General features: G+C 40.1%; 1 long non-coding RNA gene and 1 other non-coding gene across 2 annotated transcripts; both read right to left on the bottom strand.

Annotated features, from left to right (window-relative positions):
* Positions 1-612: 612 nt before the first annotated feature.
* On the bottom strand, positions 613-1,429 carry LOC141606434 (uncharacterized). Its single transcript, XR_012526735.1, has 2 exons — positions 1,325-1,429; positions 613-815 (listed from the first exon to the last, which is right to left on the bottom strand). It is a non-coding gene; the product is annotated as an uncharacterized LOC141606434 (long non-coding RNA).
* Positions 1,430-7,775: 6,346 nt separating this feature from the next.
* LOC141618849 (small nucleolar RNA R71) lies at positions 7,776-7,882 on the bottom strand. Its single transcript, XR_012531513.1, has one exon. It is a non-coding gene; the product is annotated as a small nucleolar RNA R71 (small nucleolar RNA).
* Positions 7,883-14,803: the final 6,921 nt, after the last annotated feature.

Here is a 14,803-nt window from a genome sequence, read left to right on the forward strand (position 1 = left end):
TTTTGGGTAATTGAAGACTATTTGGGTTATTATTGGGAGATTGACAACCTCTCAATCAAGCATCAAGTACTTCTTTTATCTTTGCTTTAGTATTGGAATCATTAGTAGGTATAATCCTCTTAATCCCTTTTTAATTATTGTTAATTACTTTCATTTTTTCATCATGTTTCATTTTGTTGGTATGATTGACAACCTTGCTAGCATGATCAACATGATAATGAGTGAGTAGTCACCTAGCTAGGGTTAATGGGTTATTAGGGGAAACCAACATGGGGAATGATTCATGCTTAAATTAATATACTTTCATGATTTATTTGCTTGCTTGTTTTGATCTCAACTCATGCACATGTTATGTTTGATGAAATGCGAGCCTATGAATCCTTGGATTTTTTTACACATCACCTATCTTTTCAATGAGACTTGTAAGACATAAACCAACTCGAGTCTCATTAGACCATGCATGTTGTTGAGTAGGGAAGATTAAGTCGACTAGTAGGTGTTGTACAATCTAATCGATTTGGCTCCTGTAACACCCCCTCATACCAAGGTACCTTACCAGGACTACCCCAGCATGAAAGGTTGTTACCATCTCGGTTGCCCGAGGTTAGTATATATCAAAAGCAACAGTCCAAACACATTTATTAATGTACGGTAATTATAAAAGTTACATAGTCTCCAAAATCTAATAAACGAATTATCCAAATGGCAACAACTACCAAAACAATAACTAAAGCTCGTGATGGTGTCATCTAATCCAGCGTGGTGACTCTCCCATGACTGCCCCCAAGCTCAATAAATGTATCACCTGTCACAATCTGCTCACCATCCCCGAATGGATCACCGCAGGTTTTACAAAACAACAACACGGGTCGACTACTCAATCAATATAAGACAACAAACATTACCGCCAGCTGATCATCGATCTCACGCACAGTAACCGACTACACACCGAAGTGTGTAGCCCTGCCAGATTACCCATCGCAACAGATAATCCTCGCCGCCAGTGGGTGACCGCAGCCCATCCCCACCTAGTCCAGCTCATCAACGAGCGACTAATAATCATTGTCCCTTAATGTGCACATCCCCTCCCATGGCGGGTTCCACGGAGGGCGAACTAGGGTGTGAAGCCACTCCCGCAAGTGACTCCACCACAATCACACAAACCACAGCATCACAGCTGTCACAACACCACCACCGTCACAATACAATCGCCTCACCACCGTCACCACAACACCCATACTCCGATGATCAGCAGATAACAACAATTACCATACAATAGTAATCTCAATCAATTAACAGTACTGAGTAGGGGGGGAAACCCTACCTTTTCGCAATCCGCTATGCTGCAATCAACCATACAAATGCATAACAAATATCACATCGTCACCTACAACAATAATCACATAATACAATTACACATTGCACAATCCCATTTTCCCCAATTCCATATATACAATAACCCCAAAAGAATACAAATGACAAGGGAATGAAACTTACCAACAGTAGAATAAGAGACTACACGCAAGGATCACGACGATTTGCCCACACAACGAGATATGAGGATGATTAGGGAGTGATTAGGGAGAGATCGTAGAATGATTAGGGTTGGAAGTGATGTTTTAGAAACAGACGTCGAATATAAAATAACCCTAACATTCCCTAATCAAACCGATAAAATAACATTCGTCAGACCGGATACTCGGTCGAGTAAAGCTATACTCGGCCGAGTATCATCTACTCGGTCGAGTATTCTCCATACTCGGCAGAACCAAAACAGACTCCACAATTAACACTACTCGGCCGAGTAGGCTCTACTCGGTCGAGTATACAACTTAACAAAATCCGTAGTGTTACAATATTCCCCCCTTAAAAAGAACTTCGTCCCCGAAGTTCCAACCCAACCTATAAAACATGGACACCTAACACCAGCTCCACTAACCACGCTTACTAGATAACATATCCTCTCGGTATAGACTCCATAACATTATCGAATAACCATAAAATAATGTTTCCAATCTTGTCTCACTTCCATAACACTCAATAGCACTCAATACCAAGACAATCCACAAAAGAAGATCAACCATCAAAACGGAATGTTACATTCTACCACTCTTAAAAAGGAACTTCGTCCTCGAAGTTTACTCACACTCATCAACATCATCATCCAGCTGCCAAAACTCTCGAACTCATAAATATCATCATCCACTTTTATCAACACTATCGAAAAATTCTCACACTCCTAAACATCGAACTACTACAAGCACAGCCATGGCCTTAACACTATCAACCACTATATGTACCCATCCATTCCTTATGCTACACCAACACTCTACGTCCAATAATATTACGACATGCACAACCCTCAAACGCTCTTTGCCGCATCCTACTCCTCTTAAGACACATGTTACGTCCTCGTAACTCACTAATACTAGAACCTTAGCTATACCTCTCATTATCCTCATCACCACCACATGTGAAAGATACCCGCCTATAATCTAAACACTTACTATAACCAAGGCTCTCTTACTTAAACAGTTCTCATACCTCAACTCATTCTGCACTCCGTCTAACCAATACCACACAATCCTGATCATGACAAACACTCTAACTCTTCCACATTACCGCAACACGACATACCTCTCTATATAACTATATAAAACTCTTATCGCCAAGAGCATAATTCACGATCCACACTTGTTACGTACACTCACACTAGATCCTCAAGTTCCTTTCTTTCATTACCGCAAGACTCATACATAACTTAACCCGACACTAAATACCCAACACCCTACACTCACTTTGTCTCAACAAAGGATTATGAACCATCCGCATATATCGGATCATTACCACACATGTTCTACGAATCACTTGCATATATCAGATCATTACCATGTCTACCAAAGCCTCATCTAGAACAAGATCAAAATTATCAGAATGACCTATCACAACTGTGTCCCATCAACAGAATATCACTATACCATGATAACAACGAAAACATATACAACTCTCTTTCACATCGTCCTCTACCCTCATTCCCAAACCGAAACTGGTAAGAAACATCAACAAACAAAACAACAGTCTACATGTCTAACCGAAACTCACAAGAAACAACAGCAACAAAACAACAATCTGTGCATAACTGGTCTGTACTTTCGAAACTCAAATCGTAACCACCCCGTATACTCAACCACAACCGGTGACGGCATCGCAACACCGTAACCAACAACCGCAGCGCAGCGCGAAAATGCCCGCATCACAATACGAAGTACCATGCCCGGATCACCACCCGAGGCACAACAACCACATCGATAAACATCACAACCACATATAATTCCCATAAACACTGACTCAGTATGACATTTCGAACAAGAAAACTCATTCAAAACCGTTTTACTAGATTATAACACATCATATTATACGGAATAAACTGACAAGAATCTCATGAACATCATCCTTACCATTTCACGGGATAAACATATATCATCAATACACATACAATTTTAACTATTCTTGCCAGATCAATCAAATTATTACCTTTTGAACCTCATATCATTAGTATACCGTACCCAACATAAATTACAAAACATTCATATAACAACTTTATAATTATCACACTATACCACTTCTTGTGAGATCAGAACCTCACACAAACATTTACACATATCATAGACCCGTAATCACATCCAACTAGTCAATCCTGATCACGTAAGTTACCACTTGACAATGAATACCTCTCATCCGGACTTAACTCAGGTGCCTTTCATAACATATCCTCTCTTACACACAATTATCACCCCTCCCAAGGCAAATGTAGCCATAACATCGCACCCAACTTCCAAATAACACCTCGTATATCCACATCTTATACTTCCTCACAACCAAACATACCAACCACCTCCACAAAATCAACCTCATTAGAACAACTAACTTCTCTAAAGTAACATCATTCTCAGCCACTAGTAACAATTTGTTTTGGTTCTGCCGAGTATCATCTACTCGGTCGAGTATTCTCCATACTCGGCCGAGTATTACTCGGCAGAACCAAAACAGACTCCACAATTAACACTACTCGGCCGAGTAGGCTCTACTCGGTCGAGTATACAACTTAACAAAATCCGTAGTGTTACAATCTTCCCCCCTTAAAAAGAACTTCGTCCCCGAAGTTCCAACCCAACCTATAAAACATGGACACCTAACACCAGCTCCACTAACCACGCTTACTAGATAACATATCCTCTCGGTATAGACTCCATAACATTATCGAATAACCATAAAATAATGTTTCCAATCTTGTCTCACTTCCATAACACTCAATAGCACTCAATACCAAGACAATCCACAAAAGAAGATCAACCATCAAAACGGAATGTTACATTCTACCACTCTTAAAAGGAACTTCGTCCTCGAAGTTTACTCACACTCATCAACATCATCATCCAAATTGCCAAAACTCTCGAACTCATAAATATCATCATCCACTTTTATCAACACTATCGAAAAATTCTCACACTCCTAAACATCGAACTACTACAAGCACAGCCATGGCCTTAACACTATCAACCACTATATGTACCCATCCATTCCTTATGCTACACCAACACTCTACGTCCAATAATATTACGACATGCACAACCCTCAAACGCTCTTTGCCGCATCATACTCCTCTTAAGACACATGTTACGTCCTCGTAACTCACTAATACTAGAACCTTAGCTATACCTCTCATTATCCTCATCACCACCACATGTGAAAGATACCCGCCTATAATCTAAACACTTACTATAACCAAGGCTCTCTTACTTAAACAGTTCTCATACCTCAACTCATTCTGCACTCCGTCTAACCAATACCACACAATCCTGATCATGACAAACACTCTAACTCTTCCACATTACCGCAACACGACATACCTCTCTATATAACTATATAAAACTCTTATCGCCAAGAGCATAATTCACGATCCACACTTGTTACGTACACTCACACTAGATCCTCAAGTTCCTTTCTTTCATTACCGCAAGACTCATACATAACTTAACCCGACACTAAATACCCAACACCCTACACTCACTGTCTCAACAAAGGATTATGAACCATCTGCATATATCAGATCATTACCACACATGTTCTACGAATCACTTGCATATATCAGATCATTACCATGTCTACCAAAGCCTCATCTAGAACAAGATCAAAATTACTCAGAATGACCTATCACAATCGTGTCCCATCAATGAATATCACTATACCATGATAACAACGAAAACATATACAACTCTCTTTCACATCGTCCTCTACCCTCATTCCCAAACCGAAACTGGTAAGAAACATCAACAAACAAAACAACAGTCTACATGTCTAACCGAAACTCACAAGAAACAACAGCAACAAAACAACAATCTGTGCATAACTGGTCTGTACTTTCAAACTCAAATCGTAACCACCCCGTATACTCAACCACAACCGGTGACGGCATCGCAACACCGTAACCAACAACCAACAGCGCAGCGCGAAAAATGCCCGCATCACAATACGAAGTACCATGCCCGGATCACCACCCGAGGCACAACAACCACATCGATAAACATCACAACCACATATAATTCCCATAAACACTGACTCAGTATGACATTTCGAACAAGAAAACTCATTCAAAACCGTTTTACTAGATTATAACACATCATATTATACGGAATAAACTGACAAGAATCTCATGAACATCATCCTTACCATTTCACGGGATAAACATATATCATCAATACACATACAATTTTAACTATTCTTGCCAGATCAATCAAATTATTACCTTTTGAACCTCATATCATTAGTATACCGTACCCAACATAAATTACAAAACATTCATATAACAACTTTATAATTATCACACTATACCACTTCTTGTGAGATCAGAACCTCACACAAACATTTACACATATCATAGACCCGTAATCACATCCAACTAGTCAATCCTGATCACGTAAGTTACCACTTGACAATGAATACCTCTCATCCGGACTTAACTCAGGTGCCTTTCATAACATATCCTCTCTTACACACAATTATCACCCCTCCGGCAAATGTAGCCATAACATCGCACCAACTTCCAAATAACACCTCGTATATCCACATCTTATACTTCCTCACAACCAAACATACCAACCACCTCCACAAAATCAACCTCATTAGAACAACTAACTTCTCTAAAGTAACATCATTCTCAGCCACTAGTAACAATTTGTTTTGGTTCTGCCGAGTATCATCTACTCGGTCGAGTATTCTCCATACTCGGCCGAGTATTACTCGGCAGAACCAAAACAGACTCCACAATTAACACTACTCGGCCGAGTAGGCTCTACTCGGTCGAGTATACAACTTAACAAAATCCGTAGTGTTACAATCTTCCCCCCTTAAAAAGAACTTCGTCCCCGAAGTTCCAACCCAACCTATAAAACATGGACACCTAACACCAGCTCCACTAACCACGCTTACTAGATAACATATCCTCTCGGTATAGACTCCATAACATTATCGAATAACCATAAAATAATGTTTCCAATCTTGTCTCACTTCCATAACACTCAATAGCACTCAATACCAAGACAATCCACAAAAGAAGATCAACCATCAAAACGGAATGTTACAGCTCCGGGATCCAAACTTTCCTAGGATTGTAAGATATAACCCAACTCAATCCATCACACTAATAATTGCTTGCTTATAATTTGAGAACATGTTTGTATGATCAATTCCCATGATTCCCCTATGACCCCATGACACCCTAGTGCTTTTTATCAATTGTTTACAACCCTTTTTAATTCATCTTGCCTCTTTACTTTCATTGCTATTTTGTTTATTAACCTTCTACATCAACCCAAATTGTGACACCCCTAAGACACCACTAGTTTCAATAGAAATCTCATCTCAATTCCCGTCCCTTGGGATCCGACCTTTACTTGCCTCTTTACTAATTGTAGAGTTGTTTGTGAAGCTATAAATTTTGTTTTGATTGGACGTGACCCAACGACATCATATCATACCATAACATCGCGTATCCACATCAAAAATGGCGCCGTTGCCGGGGACGGTGTTAGCTTGATTTAGATTTTCTTATATTGTTATTAGTTGTGTCTTTCTTTGCCTTGGGGAAGTAAAATTCCTCAAGGTTTGTTCTCATTGTTTTCAAGTTGTTTGATATTTTGCATGTCTAGAAGGTCACAAGGTGATTTGTTACCTTTTGATCGTGAAATTGAAAGAACTTTGACAACCAATAGAAGACTTGCTAGGAGGAATTTGGGAGGTATTGGTGAGGTTGTAGATATTCAACCAACTATTGAGTTCATCAACCCTTTTGCAAGAGAAGGTGAGGAGAACCCATTACAAATACCACACAAAATCAACCTACAATGCCTAAGTTTTCATCACATTCCGTACCCACCGAGGAGAACCTACCCAATGGTACTCCCACACCACAACATCTAACCGGAAATTTTATTGCCAAATCCGCCTTTATCCAATTTGTCGAAAGGAGCCAATTTGGGGGGATGCCTAGTGAAGACCCTCATTCTCATATGGAAACCTTTTGTGACTATTGTGATGCGATTTCTCAAACCGGTGTAACTCAAGACCAAATTCGATGGGTCTTATTTCCTTTTTCTCTAATTGGCACCGCGAAACAATGGTTGAAGGGCCTTGATAAGGCCAATCTCGGAATTGATTCTTGGAAAAAGTTGGCTCTAGCTTTCTACAAAAAAATCTACCCACCGAAAAAGACTAACATGCTAAGGGCTCAAATTACGGGTTTTAAGCAAAGGGATGAAGAATCTTTGTATGAAGCTTGGGAGCGGTTCAAGGGAATTTGTCGCTCATGTCCTCACCATGGAACAAAATTGAGGAAATGGTGGTCCATAACTCACAATATAGTAGACCTCGCAAGGCTACTAGAGGAGGAAAGCATGAAGTGGACTCCATTACTCAATTGGGTGCTCAACTTAGTGCTCACATTGATACAATCATTTGAAGTTTGAAAAAGCTATGGCTAGACTTGAAGAAGCCTCAAAATCACCAAAGCATCATGTTAATGCCATGACGGCATTTTCATCAATCCCAAGTGGGATATGTGAGAATTGTGGAACTTTAGGACATGACCAAAGTGAATGTAGGGGAACAAATGAACAAGTGAATGCTTTCCAAGCATACAGGAGTGGTACCCCTTATTCCAACTATTACAATGAAAACACCAAATTCCATCCAAATCTCTCATACAAAAGCCAAAATGTTCAAAACCCTCAAACAACATACACCCCACCTCCCATGAGAAACCAACATCAAAGACCCTTTTACAACCAAAACCAAGGGTACCAAAATCAAAATCCATACAATCACCAAAATGACCAAGGTTTTGATGTTCAAAAAGCGGTCCTCCAAATGCAAAAGAATCAACGAGAATTTTTCACTCAAATGCAAAAAGATAGTCAAGCAAAGGAAACCACCATCAACAACATCCTAGCTCACACCAAGATGTTGGAAACCCAATTGACTCAACTAGCATCTTCAAGCTCACAAAGACAAAAGGGGCAATTACCACCTCAAAGTAATCCCCTAAGACATGAAACGGTTAGTGCCATTCACTTGAGAAGTGGTACAAGGTATGAAGCACCGAAGAAGCAAGTTGAGGATGAAGTTGTAGAAGCTAGTGATAAGGAAGAAATTATGCAAAACTCCAAGGATGGAGAATCATCAAAAGAAGAAATTTCAAAGAAAAATGAAGACAAGATCAAGGAGAAGGAGCCCATTGTGATTAGACTTCCTTTTCCAAGCCGTCAAGCCAAGCCCAAATTTGATGACCAACTTGGAAAGTTTATGGAAATTGGGAAGAATTTGGAAGTCTCGATTCCTTTCACGGAATTAATCAATCACGTGCCGGCCTATGCGAAATACATGAAAGACATCCTCACAAAGAAGAAGTCGATCCGGAAGCTTGAGACTATCGCCTTCACTAAGGTGAGTAGTGCAATACTTCAAGGAAGTTCACCTCCAAAACTAAAGGATCCGGGAAGCTTCTCAATACCGTGTACCATTGGCGACACCACGATCAACAAAGCTGTATGTGATTTAGGGGCTAGTGTGAGTGTTATGCCGTACTCGGTAAGTAAAAGGTTAGGAATGGGAGAGCTTAAATGCACTAATATCACACTCCAAATGGCCGATAGATCGATGAAGACAACATTAGGGATGTGGGAAGATGTTCCCGTATGAATTGGGAAGTTTTTCATCCCGGTGGACTTTGTCATTGTTGATATGGAGGAAGATTCCAACATTCCGATCATTCTAGGAAGACCTTTCTTACACACCGCAGGTGCGGTGATTGATGTGAAACATGGTGAGCTCACTCTAGAAGTGGGAGATGAGAGTATAACTTTTAATCTTGACAAGACTATGAGAGCTCCTCGTTTGCATGAACCGTGTTTCATGAATGATCATTATAGCCGGAAGTATGATAGGAAGAAGTCGGAACTCCAATGGAAGAAGAAAATTGAAGATGCTCCATTCAAAAAGCAAGTGAATTGCAACAAGGAGAGCTTGCAAAGCTCATCAAAATCAAGCAAGGAAGAAGAGGATGGCCTCATTGGCCAAGAAAAGAAATTGGGAGAGTTGTCTCCATCAAATCAAGAGATTTTCAATGATCAACTTAATGAAGTTTGTGGTCTTTGGGACGACGAGTTCGAAGGGATTTTTAATCCTTACATTGGTAATGCCATCGATCAAGACCGACAACAAGGGCCAAGGTCTATTGAAGAACTTTATCACGATAATGAACAAGCTTTTGATTATTTCTTCAAGGTGTTGAGCAACATCAACAACACCTTGGACAGGCCCCCTTGATATCTCATCAAGAATGAGAGTTTGGTGGAGTCCTCCCGAAACCACCATTTGTAAATATTTCTAACTCCCTAACTCGCATTTCAATTCTTATATTGCATTTTTATCATGTTTGGATTTTTATACTTTGATCAAGATAATTGTCATGTTTGAGAGAAGTGAGGGAGGGACTAATGATTTCAATTGATGTGTAGTGCTTTAGCTTAGTGTGGGGATAGCAATTGCCTAGGCTACCCATGCCTTAGTAGTGCCCCCACAATGAAGAACACGAGATATGAAGAAGAATAGAAAAATGACAAGGGATGTGCAATGTACACGGATGGAACTGAATCCGGGTACAAAGGTGTCGAATCCGAGCGGATTCAGGAGAATCCGCCCGTCTTCAGACAATCCGGGTATATTGTGTAGAAGCCGCCCGTCCAACTTGAGCTGAATTTTTGAAATTTTTGACTGTCAACGAATCCGGGCGTCCTGCATTCTAATCCGCCCGTCTTCAAAAATCCGCCCGTCTTGAAAGGAAGACGCCCGTCTTTTTGGCTGAGGAAAACAAGAAAAATCCCTGTGAAGGAATCCGCCCGTCTTCTGCCAAAGACGCGCGTCCCGTGTTTGCAAATCCGAGCGTCTTCACTGAAAGCCGCCCGTATTTAGGCGAGTTTTTCCCAACCCAGAACAGACCAAATCCGGGCGTCCCGAGCAGAAACCGCCCGTCTTGCCTCATCCTCTCAATTACAAAAACGAAATTCCTCAACAACATTCACCAAAACCAAATCAAAACATCCTTTTAACAACAAATCAATCACTCCTTTTTCAATAAAAATCAAAACCAGGCACAAAATCTTCAACCTTTGAGTCGATTTTTGAATTCATAAAGGCAAAGCCTTTCACCTTTAAATCGATTTGGGTACACTACAAATTGAAGATTTTTCACTCTTTTCTTGGTTAATTCATTAATGGCAAGGACTAAGGGAGCAACAAAAGCAACAAAGGCAAAGGCACCAAAGGCAAATACACTTTCATTTAGACAAAAGAGTCTTCAAGCAAAGAAAGCATTGGCTATGGTGGTAGCAAACCCAAACTTGGAAGTGCAACAACAACAACAACCTCCCATGGGAGCAACAACATCTACTACTCCGGAAATTGATCAACTTTCGCACTAACCGGAGGTAACTTTCATTTCCAAAACCCATAGGGACACTTTTGCCATGTTTGCTAGGAAATCATTTCTATCCACCAAGTTTATTCGTGAAGATACCTTAGATACGTTGGGTGTCCTTGAGCAAACTAGAGCCTTCTTTAAAGCCATGGGGTTGGAGAAATTGTTTGAATCAAAAGAATTGACATACCCCTCCCTTACCTTAGGATTTTTGATTTCTTTGAAAGTCAACAAGGTTGAGACTATGGAGACCATCGAGTTCCGTCTAGCTAATGTTAGTAGGCGCATCTCCTTTAAGGAAATGGGTGAAGCTTTGGGTCTTAGTGATTCACCGAGTTATTTTAAGAATGTTGGCAAATATGACCCCGACCCTCTTTGGGAGGCAATTTCTGGAAGGAAATTTGAAGACTTTCATGCGAGTCGTGCTCTTTTAGTCCACCATATGGGTATAAGAGTATGGCACAAGGTCATAGGGAACACCATCATTGCAAGAAAAGACACCAACCATTTCACCAAACTCGATTTTGTTCTTCTTGAGTCGGCTTTGAACATTGGAAGGGTACACACCAAGCCTTTCAACTCTCTAAGGCTTTTGGTGGATAGATGGCTAAACATTGATTGTGGGAAGAAAGGCACTACCGTTATTGTGAATGGCGGCCTAGTCACTATCCTAGCTAAATAGTTTGATCCAAACTTCAACAAAGACAACAAGTATGAGGCGAAAGAGGGTGGTCATCTCATTGATATTCATACTATAAAACACAAGTACAAGTGGGTTACCCATAACCCTCTTGACACCAAGTATGGATGGCTCACTAGTGAGGCTAGATCTTTCACTTTGCCTTCGAAGATTTGTCGTTTAAGCGTCCACCGGACCAATTATCTACTTCCCCTTTCGAAAGAGTCCGAGTACATTATCCGACAACAAAAGGGTGAACTTGAAATGCCCTCCTCTTCCATTGTCACACCACCCTACCCTTTCGAGTACCAAGAGTTCAAGCCCGATGGCGTTGAAGCAAGAAATGATTATTTGACTCTTCTCATGCAAGCAATGCACAAGCAAGCCTTTTAGGATCGGAAAAATGCTTACTTAGCTCAATATCCACCCCTCCTACACTTAGATAGGCAAGGACTACTTGATCCTTCATGTCCTTTGCCTATTTGGGCGGATAGAGAAGTCTTCTTTCCGAGTGCATCTAGGGTTGTTCCGGGTGATAATGAGGTTGTCGGTAATGAAGAGGTTGATGATAACATTGATGAGGAAGCAAGTGAAGAAGGAGAAGAGGATGAAGAAGAAGGTGAAGAAGCAAGTGAAGAGGGAAGTGGCAATGAGACCACTTCTAATGAGGAAGATGATGATAGTGATGATATGATGGAAGATTAGCAAGCTTTGGAGGCTCCTACCCTCTCAAGGTTTGTCTATTTCTTTCTTTGTTTTAATTATTTTTCTTGATCATTATTGGATTAGTCCTAGCACCATAGAGGACTCACACCTCTGTACCATTGAGGTGTTCTCATTTTATTGTTCCCACTTTCAAAATCCAAAATGACAAATTAGTTTCATGCATTGCATAGTGTGTGCATGAACTACACCCATCCTTAGGACATTAGCAATAGTGTCTAACTCGGTTTGGGGAAGTTAATGCATACACAACGGGAGGTAATCTAAATTATCCTCTCCGTCATAAACAAAAAACATGCAAAATGTAGTGTAGATTAGTGTAGATTGCATTTAGTGTAGAAATCATGCATCATATTTGCATAATTTCCCATCATTTTGGCCATTGAGGACAATGCCCATATTAGTGTGAGGATGGGGAATTCTAACTTAACTCTTATTCAAAAATCCAAAAAAATTGAAAAATTTCGAAAATCCATAAAAATTTGAAAATTGAAAAGCCAAAAATATGTTTATTTCCTTTTGTAGTGTAGTCTTGTATATATTATTGTATATATTGTGTTTGTTCTATCCTTGTTCACATTGATCGACTACGCCACATCCGAGACATGAGGATATTGAAGACCGCATGGTATGATCTTTCCAATATCGTTTTTCCTCATTATGTTAATGACTATGTGGCTTTATTTTGATTGATGCGGTATAACAATGTGAACTTAGGACTTGCATTTAGTTTATATGCCATATTAGTTGATAGAATCACTTGCATTAGAATGTATATAATAGTTGCATCATAGCATATAGTTGCATTTAGATAAAATTTTTGAAAATGCCTAATTAGGAACTTTGACAAGAGCAACTAAGCCATTACAAATACTTTTTCAACTTAAGACTTTGCCTACTAGAATGGTTGTAAAACACCCTAGATTGTGTCATACTAGTGTCTTTTGACCCATGACCCAAAGCCTAGTCAAGGGTTTGCATGTGAGTCACCTATTCCAACCCCGTGATGCGATGTGGACTTGGTTAACTTGTCTAGGTGACCTTGATTGACCTTGTGGTAAGGCAACCCAAAAATACTTTCTATCAATAAGTTTGAAGTGCTCATTTCGAAAATTTTGTCATGTGGAAGTAATTTAATGCCAAGGAAACCTCAAATTTTATGAAATGTTGAGAAATTTAATTGTTTTGATGGAGGCGTACCACTTCGATGTGCTTTGGAGAGGGATCCATTGAATTGGGCCCCCACACGGTTGTGAATTCGACCGCCCAGAGACAGAGTGACTATCACCCCGAAAAGCTATTGTCTAGAGGTTAACCGGTTGCCTAATAAGCGATTGGCGAAATCAAAGGACACTAGCCCGGAAGGGACAAAACCCATCTTAAATTTTTGAAATGTGAAAGTTAAATGAGGTCAATTTTTGAATAGTAGTCATATCCACCCTTTGTTTATAACGATTTGAGCATTTCATTCCCAAAAAGCCTTTTTGTCAAGCCACTTTGTCGAGCTTGGGACGATCCATGACCTTTACTTTTGTAGAGAATTCGAGACTTGTCATGTCATATGCTACTAGCATCATAGGGATCATCATTCCACCACCATCCGATCGCCCTTGACGAAAGCATTTGGAAATTGAGAACGAAAGTAGTCTAGTTTAACACCATTTGGAGGTGATTTAGTGCCATCCTCTTAACCTTAGTAATTTGTTGAACTAGTATTTGTGAAGGATTATATGCTCTTAAATTTGTTCCTCTTTAGTGCCTCTGCCACTTGATGAGGAAGTGGCTATTCCTTTTGTAGATGCATCCATTATTTGATTTTTGTGTGCTTAATGTTTGGATGTGTCGCCATTTTGGCAAGACCCACCTTGCCTTGCAAGAAGGCATCCTACCTCATGGTTGTCTTGTTGTGAGTTGAAGGGGCGAAGTGAGACCCGCTAATTGTCTCATATCGGCTATGTTATTAGGTTACTTTAAATAATGGTCCTAGTATTTGTCACCTCTTTACACGGGATGAGCAAAGGTTCGGTTTGGGGATATTTGATGTGACCATAATTAGCGCATATTTAGCCCCTGAATTAGCCTTGTTCCCATGCTTTTTAGTGCATATTTGGGTCATTTATTATCTTTAGTTCTTTGTTTTGCATATTCATTGAGATTTTGATCCCATGGTAGGAAAGGAGTAAGAATCTTGCATTTTCATGGCAAAACGAGACTAAATTGATAGAATCCAATGACCAAGCATCAAGGAGAGACAAGATTAGAAGGCCTTTGTACATATTATAGTAGTTGGGCAAATGACGAGAAAGGATCCTTGCATCCCCGAGGAAATCCCCAAGGATTTTATGAAGAAAAGGGAAGAAAAGAAGAAG

Source organism: Silene latifolia, chromosome 1 (genome assembly GCF_048544455.1).
Source record: "Silene latifolia isolate original U9 population chromosome 1, ASM4854445v1, whole genome shotgun sequence".
Lineage (NCBI taxonomy): Eukaryota > Viridiplantae > Streptophyta > Magnoliopsida > Caryophyllales > Caryophyllaceae > Silene > Silene latifolia.